The sequence below is a fragment of the Dendropsophus ebraccatus genome, chromosome 1 (assembly GCF_027789765.1).
Source record: "Dendropsophus ebraccatus isolate aDenEbr1 chromosome 1, aDenEbr1.pat, whole genome shotgun sequence".
Classification (NCBI taxonomy): domain Eukaryota; kingdom Metazoa; phylum Chordata; class Amphibia; order Anura; family Hylidae; genus Dendropsophus; species Dendropsophus ebraccatus.
This window is the reverse complement of record NC_091454.1, coordinates 22,431,612-22,441,564: the sequence shown is the minus strand read 5'-3', so window position 1 is coordinate 22,441,564 and position 9,953 is coordinate 22,431,612. Positions and strand designations below refer to the sequence as shown.

The window sequence follows — 9,953 nt, the reverse complement described above, 5'->3', positions numbered from 1 at the left end:
TCTTGGGTGGAATACCCCTTTAAGAAAACAGGGCGGTCCTGGTCTCCTTCCTCTTCGCTGTCTTCCACAGCAGTGAATGGGCGAGGAAAAGGTTGCTGGTGCATATGCGGGAAATTCGAACGGCGATAGTCACCGGTGGGATGGTAAGTACATTTGCAGTGTATGGCTATTTTTTTTTGGGGGGGGGGGGGGCACCGCACTAACCCTTTAAAGGTTTTTTATTTTTTTATTTATTGTATTCTGTCAGAGACTAGGTCGTCATTTACAGCAGCCCCAAACAGGTGGGAATGGTTCTTGCAAAATATCCTGCAATTTAATAACTTGCTAAAATTGAATGAAGTCGAAAATGTTAATTTATGCAAATAACCTATTAACATGAACTTAATTGACATACATAAAAGTATAAAATAATAGAAATAAAATTTGCTGTAGTCTATCAAGTGCATGTTCATTTAAGAGGATAGGCCGGGTCCCTTTGTCAGTCAGGGCAAGTTAGATACTAAAGAGTCCGAAGAACAAGAATATTCAGGCGCTGTAGCTGTGACTTGTAAGGGAAGAAGGTGTTCATATCTCAAATCGCAGGCAGCCCTCTGACAGGTGGAGGTGCAGGGACCAGGGCGATGACATGGCTGAGTCTGCAGGCTCTCTGATAGGAAGAGAGGGTGCTGGGTGATGTGCTAAGAGCTGAGGTTCCTCAGCAGGATCTTATCTTTCAGCCAAGGCCTGCTACTCGCTATTAGACTTGTCCTGAAAAAAGATTCATCCGCATCACTAAGAGCTTATACAGTATCATGCTGCCACATGAATTTAAAGGACATGTCCATCTACCACTGACATTGACATCAATAATCAAATGTCAAAATCCGTAGCTAAAAAGCAGCATCGTTATTCAGATTTTTAGGGCCCCATTCCACCGGACGATTATCGTTCAGATTATCGTTAAATCGTTCGAATCTAAACGATAATCGTTCGGTTGAAATGCAGTTAACCGTTAATGACCGAACGAGAAATCGTCGATCGCTTTATAAGACCTGGACCTATTTTTATCGTTGCTCGTTTGCAAAACGTTCGCAAATCGTTCGATTGAATAAGACGTCGTTCGGTCGTTCGCAGTAGATACGAACGCAATAGCGAAGAAATAGCGAAGAAAAAACGATCGCAAATACGATCATAAGTAACGATTATCGTTCCATGGAAATAGGTGAACGTTTTCAGGTCTTTCGCAATAGCGGCCGTTTGAGATCGTTAATCGTTAACGATTATGCGAACGATAATCGTCCAGTGGAATAGGGCCCTTACTCCCATCATGCCTCAAAAGACCATAGATATTACCCTTTCAGTACTCTGGGAGGAGCTTTCATTTATGCTCTTTGTCGCCCCCTGCTGAGTTAAGCTGCTTTTATTGCCTGTTAAGAGAAGTTCTGGAATAGAGAGGGGTACTGACTCTCATTAAAAGGGGTTGTTCATAAAAAAAAAAAAGTTTTTCTTTCAAATTAACTGGTGCCAAAAAAATGACAGAGATCTGTAGTTTACTTCTATTAAAAAATCTCCAATCTTCCGGTACTTATCAGCAGCTGTATGTCCTGCAGGAAGTGGAGTATTCTCTTTCGTTTGGAACAGTGCTCTCTGCTGCCCCCTCTGTCAGGAAATGTCCAGAGCAGTAGCAAATTCCCATAGAAATCCTCTCTTGCTCTCCAGACTGGAAAGAATACCACTTCCTGCAGGACATACAGCAGCTGATAAGTACTGGAAAGCACTTTCTGGCACCAGTTGAAAATAAAAATTGGTAACCAACACCCTTTATGGAGATCAGTGGTAAGAAGACTTATTTAAGGCAATGCTTCATGAGGGTAAATATATGAAAATTAGCTTATACTAGCCAAACCAGGGTGTCCTCCAAAAGGAAGAGTCACCTATCTGTAGACTTCTGTTTTTTGATAATTGCCCTTCCTGCTGGTTGGCTATAGAAATATTGGTTTGGTGATCTCCCCACTGAGAGGCACCCCTTGGCAACAGGCTTTTCTTCTCTGGAAAACTGAGGCTCCACTGACCCTTTTTTGCATATTTAAATTTATAGGGGGCAATGTGTCAGTGGAGACTCTTAAGTGAGTACGCCGTTGGATTTTTTGTCGCTGATCTCCCTGAGTTCAGTGATTGCTGTCTTTTGTTGGTCTAGTTTTCATTGCCCTTGTTAACCAGAACCCTACTCCACACTGATGAGGGGCAAATATCCTGAAACACCTGTCTGTGCATGGATGCCTGGCTTTGGTAAATCCTTGTCATGTTGCAATACTCGCCACAGAGTTAGACTTTGATGCAAAAGGGACCACCCTGTTATTTCCGTTTATGTTCCAATACTTGCAACCTAGTGGGACTTAAGGGGCTATGTATTAGGTGATTTGGTGGTCTCCCCACTGGGAGGCACCCCTTGGCAGTAGGCTTCCCTCCCCTAGAGGGATATCTGGCTATTCCCGTGTTTTGAGACTCATAACTGAGGCTCCACTGACCCCTTTTTTGCATATTTAAATTTATAGGGGGCAATGTATCATTGAAAACTCTTGAGTGAGTACCCCATTGGATTTTTTTGTCGCTGATCTCCTTGAGCTCAGTGATGTTCACCCATGGGGCATTGCCTGATAAAATATGTCTTCATAACAGCAATAGATCTGCACCTAAGGACATCTCTAGCCAACCAGCAACCGGCTGTATACTGATACTGGAGCACCATCAAGATCTCAGGGTAACTATAATTAAAACAGAGTTTTTCCTCTATACATTCCGATGGAATGTAGGCCAACACATTTAGACCTGGGTTCCTATAGCGTCCTGTGGCTGCCTATCTTTCCTGCTGCCTTTCTCATTGTTATCAAGCCCCAAGGTGGAAATTTTCACAACAACAACATTTTTTTTACACAATTTCTGTAAAAAAAAAAAAACTGGTTGATCAATGTAAAATAAATCCTCACAGTAGGCAAGGTAGGGAGAAGATTCAAGGGTGAGTAAAGCTTTTTTTTTTTTTAACTCTGACTCCAGTCTGTAGGTAACTAAATGGCTTTAAGGATGTTTGAAACATGACTAGAGATTATCAGTCAATCCTGAATCTCGCCAGGCGCGCATCGCTAGGTGTAATAGCGATGTGCGGCCGATGGCTGATGACCATGTAAAAAAAATTATAAAGTTTATACGTACCTCTCCACACTTCCGTTGTTCTCCTCCCTGCTGCCACCAGTCCACAGCCGCTGATGGAACTTCAAAGCAGGTCTCTGAAGTGACAAGACACTCAGCCAATAACTGGCCGAGATGGGACCTCCGCAGACAGTGATTGACTGTGTGTCTTGTCACTTCAGAGACCGACTCTGAAGTTCCACCGCTGGCTGCTGACATTGTTCAGAAGTGAGAAGAACACAGGAGAGGTAAGTATAAACTTTATTATTTTATACTTTTAAAGCACGGGCTGCACAATTATATATATATATATATATATATATATATATACATATATATACAGCTGAACGAGATTATTGTCGAGCTGCGTAATAGGCTTAGTAACCAAGCGCCGTTCTAGCAGATCATTGCTCATTTACATTACTGATTGGACCGTGTAAAACGGCCCTTACCCATCTGTCGACAACTGTTTCTGGGTGGGAAACAGTAGGGTGATTTTTGGTTAAGAAGAATGGCCAAGATGGCATCAGATCCTACTAGGACTATAGGAGCCTAGACACCTTCAAATAATTATTTGTCCTCCCAATGGCCGAGCGTTCCTGTGTTCTCTATGGAGGGGGGGGGGGGGGGGTAAGCCCCTATCAGACTGTTCTGGTGTCTGCGTTAGAACAAAAGGGTTGGGCTGTAAAAACCCATCATGCCTGTCCCCTATCTCGACTATGTAATACTTGGATTGAGTGATTCCACAAGAGTAAACGTTAATGCATAGTAGCTCGGTGATCCTCACAAAGATTCTTACTAGGAGTTCTCCTGATGGGATATCAGCTAACTGTTACTAGTCAATGGCCACCCATTGTGGCTAATGTGACATAGAATTTTTCTAGCTTGTTCCAGCACTATCCACCCCCACATGCTAAACAGTCGCCAAAGCTTTTTATGAAGACAAGCCCTTTAACTTAATGTATGGATAATGGGTCAGATGTACAGTGCTAACTGTTATTGACTACAATAGGGATGGGGAATCCTTGTGGTTTGGTGGTCTCCCCACTGGGAGGCACCTCTTGACAACAGGCTTTCCTTCTCTGGAGGGATATCCGTCTATTCCTGTGATTTGAGACTCGTAACTGAAGCTATAGGGGGCAATCTATCAGTGGAGACTCTTGAGTGAGTACTCCATTAGATTTTTTTGTCGCTGAGTGATGTTCCCCAAAGGGCATTGCCTGATATGTCTTCATAACACCAATAGATCTGCATCTAACATCTCTAGCCAACCAGCAACCGGCTCTATACTGTTGTTCTGCAACAGCTAGAGGGCCAAAGGTTTTCCCATCCCTGGACTAGTAATAGTCTACTTGAAAATTGCGTAATCTAAACAGCACTTGTAGCTTTATAGTCCTTAAACTGAAAAAGTCATCTGCATCTTGCAATATGTGGACTAGCTGGGCAATGCTACCTGCCTAGAAGAGGGGATAGGGCAGGCACAAATCTATCATATCTGACCCTTGTGTTTCCAGAGCCAATGTTGACTAAAGATCGGAAGGTGGCCATAGATATTCAATAACTGTTGGCCAAATGATCATTGGTCTGGCGGTTTTCGCTTCCATTCCCCCGATCATGGTTGAATGTTCCTCTGTTCTCTATGGGGAGATTAGGCCGCAGCCAGGCAGGTGTGGCACCAAGTTATCCCTCCGACAACAAAAAGGTCAGGCGTCAGAAATCCAACTTGTCCGACAGATGATGTCGGTGGAGAGTCAAGAGTCCTTCATACTATTGGCTGAACCCAATAGGATTGCCCAAAATGTATCTATAGTCTATGGCCAACTTTATCCAATTGATGTGAGAAAGGGATCAGGCAATTCCACCTTAAATAAGCACCCCCCACCCCCACCCCACTATAAAGCATGTAATTAAGGACAACCTCTGGACTAGTTAGTAACATGAACCTGGATAACTTTATGTATTGACTGTGAACTTGAGGAAAAATCTATACACCTGGATTAGTGGAAGGAAAGTCTCATAATGATGCGAGTGAAATTATTTTCCTTTTCCTTGTGATTAATCTGGCTCCAATTCCTTTCACCTGTTTTGTCTTACGTTCGGAGCTGGAAGACGTTGACAAATACGCCTCTTATTCTAAATTACTCGGAGCTGACGTGGGGCTTGGAAGTTAAGTATCTACTCTTGGTGAACCCTTTAATTTGCCTTCTTCATCATGCTCAGTGCGGCGTATTAACGGATGATGGGTTTAACCCCTCTCGCCCCACGTAGCGGATAATTCCACCTGGTACAATGCAATGCTTCCTCTACGAGGATAGAAGAGGTTAAAGGAACATACGTCTTAAAGGAAATTGATTGGAGTTATTTCGGCTTAGTTACAATTTAATGGTAGCCATAAAGAAAAAAAAATACTACCAGATCTCATTATTCTAAGAACCTGAAAAACGTAGCTACGAGATTTAAGCCTGCGGACGTCTAGGCTTGATAAACATGGCATCTAAGTACAGCTTCAAGGGAGCTGCCATCTTGATTCCAGATGGGCCAACCTGCAGATGGACAGTAAAGACACAATTCTATAGTCTAACTTTCACCTGGTACAGCTTTCCTATTTAAAAGTTGTCTACACACATTATGTATTTTTAAATATATATATATATATATATATATATATCAATTTTCCAAGTGGAAAGAATTCACTTGGCTCTTTAGAAATAATATATGAACCCGAACGCTCGGCATCAGATTCCCGCTGTCTGGCCGCTTTGTGGAGCAGGCGGATACAGCGGGAGGACCGCCTGGAAAACTGGGATACAGCCTATGGCTATGGCTGTATCCCAGTTTTCCAGGCGGTCCTCCCGCTGGATCCGCCCACTGCACGGAGCGGGCAGACAGCGGGAATCATTACCAAACTCGGTTCGGACCATCCCTAATTAAAGGGCCTTATTATACAGAGCGATAATCCCGATTCGTCTGATTATCACTCTGTGTAATAGAGACAATGATCAGCTGATGAAACGATCATTGGCTGATCGTTAGTGTAGGTTTGGACCGAAAATCACTGGGTGCCGACCATGCATCGCTATGTGTAATAGCGATGCGAGGCTAACGGTTGAAGATTGCCCAAATACCTGATACCTTACCACTTCTCTCTCCCGGTCTTCTCTCCTATGCATCGCAGCTTCCCGCCCAACAGCTGACAGGCAATTAAATGACCGAAGTGATGCAGCACTGCAATAAAACGATCCATTACTGCAATGAAATGATACATTAACGCAATGTGTGAACACAAGACTCCATACAAGAAGAACATACAACGGGAACGGGAACTAACCCTGCCCATTCCCGATACCTGGAAATGGAAGATGCTGCTCAGTTTCAAATAATTAGGCCGGGAGACGTGAAACTGCTAAGAATTTAAGTGCGCCTGTCTCCCATAAAATGGAATTATAGCATATAATGCTGATTGCTCATGCAGCTGCATGCTAAAAAAGGAGCACATTTCCAACGCTTCCAATGAGAAACAGCTGAGCACCTAAGTGGAGAGTAGGGCAAAATAAGGCCTCATTAGCACCAGCTCCTAGTGGAAATGACCCAGGCGTATGGAGTCAAGCCCAGCAGATGAGGCGGAGGGCCCAGGGAGCAGGCCAGCTTTTAAACCTTCATTAGCTCAGCACTTTTGGCATCCCTCCTGAATTCCAGGCAGGTTAACGTGAAAGGACTCCACTTGCTGCTGCTGAATTGGATAAATATGTGAATAAAGTTTCGACGTTGAGCTAATCGAGCGAGGGTCAGGAGGAGAAATCTGGAGGAAATGTGGAGAAGGGAATATACGGAGACTTAGGGGGGGTTTCTGGAACTTTGAAGTGGTTCCAGGGGGGTCAATCGAAATGTTGGAAAGTATTTGGATGCTTAGGGTATCTGTGAGATGTGCTATGATGACTTGCCCCATTGAAGTCAATGGGAAATTGCGACGCCCAAACAGTATAGAATAAAGGTTGCATTGATTCTGACCATCACAATAAAGAAAAATAATATTTACGACCTGCTTTAAAAAAAAAAAAAAAGTCTGTTTTATTTCACTTGTTCACACCTGTTATATTTTCTTTTAAAATGATGGCCGTATTATTTTACTGTGTGTAAACATGGCCTTATGCTGATTTCACACACCAGAAGTGGATCAAACAGGTAAGAGAAATACGTGTCCTCCCTTTATATTTTACATCCCATTTTATACCACGTCTGGTTTTGGCACAACTGCTGTGTGAAACCAGCATCAGGGTAAGGGTATGTTCACTGTTACGACCGCGGCGGCGTCCCGTGCTCCGGACCGCCGCCGCGACCTCTCCATGCAGCTGCCGGGGTCCATGTACAGGGACCCGGCGCTGCTGTTAGTTCGGCCCCGGGGGGCGCCTTACCTCGCCCCGCTCCCGTCACCCGCTGTGCTGGCCGGCGCGCGCGTCCCCGCCTCCTAGGGCGCGCGCGCGCCGGCTGTCTCAGATTTAAAGGGCCAGTCCATCCCTTATTAGAAGGTGCTCTAATCACTTCCTATAAATTCCAGCCCTGCCCCTCTACAGGGGTTGGAGCCTCTACATGCTTCCCATAGCGTTTGGCCCAGCTCCCTGTTGTTCCTGACCTTAGTCCTTGTCCCTTGTTCCTGTCTTCAGTCCTTGTCCCCAGTCCTTGCCCGCTGCCTTCCCATTGTTCCTGAGTCCTGTCCGCCACCGGCGGTCACGTCTACAGTCCTCTGCCAGCACATCTCCTGCCTACTGCTCCTGCCACGCCTCGCCTGCCGCCACTAGCAACCAAGCCAGGGGTAGCGACCTGGGGGTCGCCTGCCGCAGCAAGTCCATCCCGCCTTGCGGCGGGCTCTGGTGAAAACCAGCGGCCCCTTAGACTCCGCTCCCTGGTGAGGTTAGTGCCATCGCTAGTGACGGTCCAGTGGATCCACTACTCCAGGCGTTACATTCACACTACGGAATCGGCGAGGAATTTCAAGTGGTGTTTTAACCACTTGAAGTTCCGCCTTTCCCATTGATTCAACAGGACAGGTGGAATTCTCAAGTGCAATCCGCCATCCGCCCTAAGAATTGACAACTACGCAAACTCCGCTTGAAATTCTGTGGTGTAAACATATCCTAAAGCTGATCACTGACATACAATGGCCTTGTTCACGCTAGGTATTTTTACATAAAACTACGACCGTTGTTGCAGATTGCAACAACAGCTGTTGTTTAAGGACAGTGTACAATTACCATGGCCGGCGTCAGCCCAGGGCTTTCCTGGGCAAGTGCCGGGGCCCAAAGCGCTTCTAGGAGCCCAGAGAGGGGGAGGGGCCTGGTGTTCTAATGTCCAGCTTGCTCACTGTAGTACAAAAGACACAGGAAACGGAGCAGGACCTGCACAGAGAGAAAGAAATGGGTGAAGGACCTGATCACATGACCTGCAGGTCTTCAACCTCACAGTGTGGAGAGCAGCCCCACTGAGAGGAAGAGGGAGAAGACTGAGCTGTAAGTACTGTGTGTCAGTGTCTGAGTGTGTCAGTCAGTTAGTGTCTGTGTCAGTAATGTGTGTTTGTTGGGTGGATGATGGGTGCATAGTGGGTGGATGAGGGGCCCACTGAGGCTCTGTCGCCCGAGGGCCAGCAAAAACCTGGAGCCGGCCCTGACAATTACATTACACCGTAAAGAATCACAGCTGTAGTGTATACACTCTATATACACTACAGCCATGGTTCTCCTCGGCCGCACAAAATAATTGACAGGTTATGATATCAAATAACAGCCGATGTTCATGCCATGTGTGGACAATAACTGTTTGTCGAACAGGTACATCTCCGATCCTTCCATATCCATGAATGTTCACTTAGCAGAGAGGAGATGCCAGACACCTCAGGGGGCATCTTATTTCCCTGAGAATAAAAGGATTAGGCAAAAAGATCTATGCAAATCTACAGGTATAATCCCCATCAATTCCATCTGGTAGACTTGAGGCCCCCATGCATATAAATCAGCAGGACGAAATTGATGTGAATTTTAACAGTGGATTTATGCAGATATAATCTTCAGTGGATATAGAGAGATATATTACATGGTCTGATGTGTAAACCAGATTAGTAATCTGGCCGTCAAGCCTGTAAGAGCGATCCCTGGATTGTTTATACAGTCCCTATGTGGTATATTCAAACAACATAAAAAAGATACGGCCATAATTGTGCCCTTTTTTTTATGTTGTGTGATCATTCCCATAACGTGTTAAAGGGACTCTGTACCCACAATCTGACCCCCCCCCCCCCCCCCAAACCGCTTGTACCGTCAGATAGCTGCTTTTAATCCAAGATCTGTCCTGGGGTCCAGTGATGCGGTCCGGTCAGGTGATGCGGTTATTGTCCTAAAAAACAACTTTAAAGGGGTAGTGCGGTGGTAAAGAATTATTCACAGACTAACACACATTACAAAGTTATACAACTTTGTAATGTATGTTATGTCTGTGAATGGCCCCCTTCCCCGTGTCCCACCACCCCCACCCGTGTACCCGGAAGTGTGGTGTGCTATACATACCTGTCACGTGCCGACTCGTGTCTCCGATTTTCAGCGAGTGACGTCTTCTTCGGGCGCCCTCTGCAGCGTCATCCAATGCTCAGCCGCGATTGGCTGAGCATAACTGTGCTCAGCCAATCGCGGCTGAGCACAGTTGTGATGCGGCGGAGGGGGGATGGGCGGCAGCGACTCGGCCGTCCGTCCGAAGATGACGTTTGGCACAAGATGGCGGACGGCCCTCGACACGGATCAGGC

At 45.7% G+C, this 9,953-nt stretch overlaps 1 long non-coding RNA gene across 1 annotated transcript in view; it reads right to left on the bottom strand.

Moving 5' to 3' along the window:
• Window positions 1-260: 260 nt before the first annotated feature.
• Window positions 261-9,953, bottom strand: part of LOC138790085 (uncharacterized) — a 96,045-nt gene continuing 86,352 nt past the window's right edge. The window contains exons 2-3 of the long non-coding RNA XR_011362836.1: window positions 6,303-6,390; window positions 261-747 (exon numbers count right to left, since the gene is read on the bottom strand). This is a non-coding gene — a long non-coding RNA (uncharacterized lncRNA). The remainder of the gene's footprint in view (window positions 748-6,302; window positions 6,391-9,953) is intronic.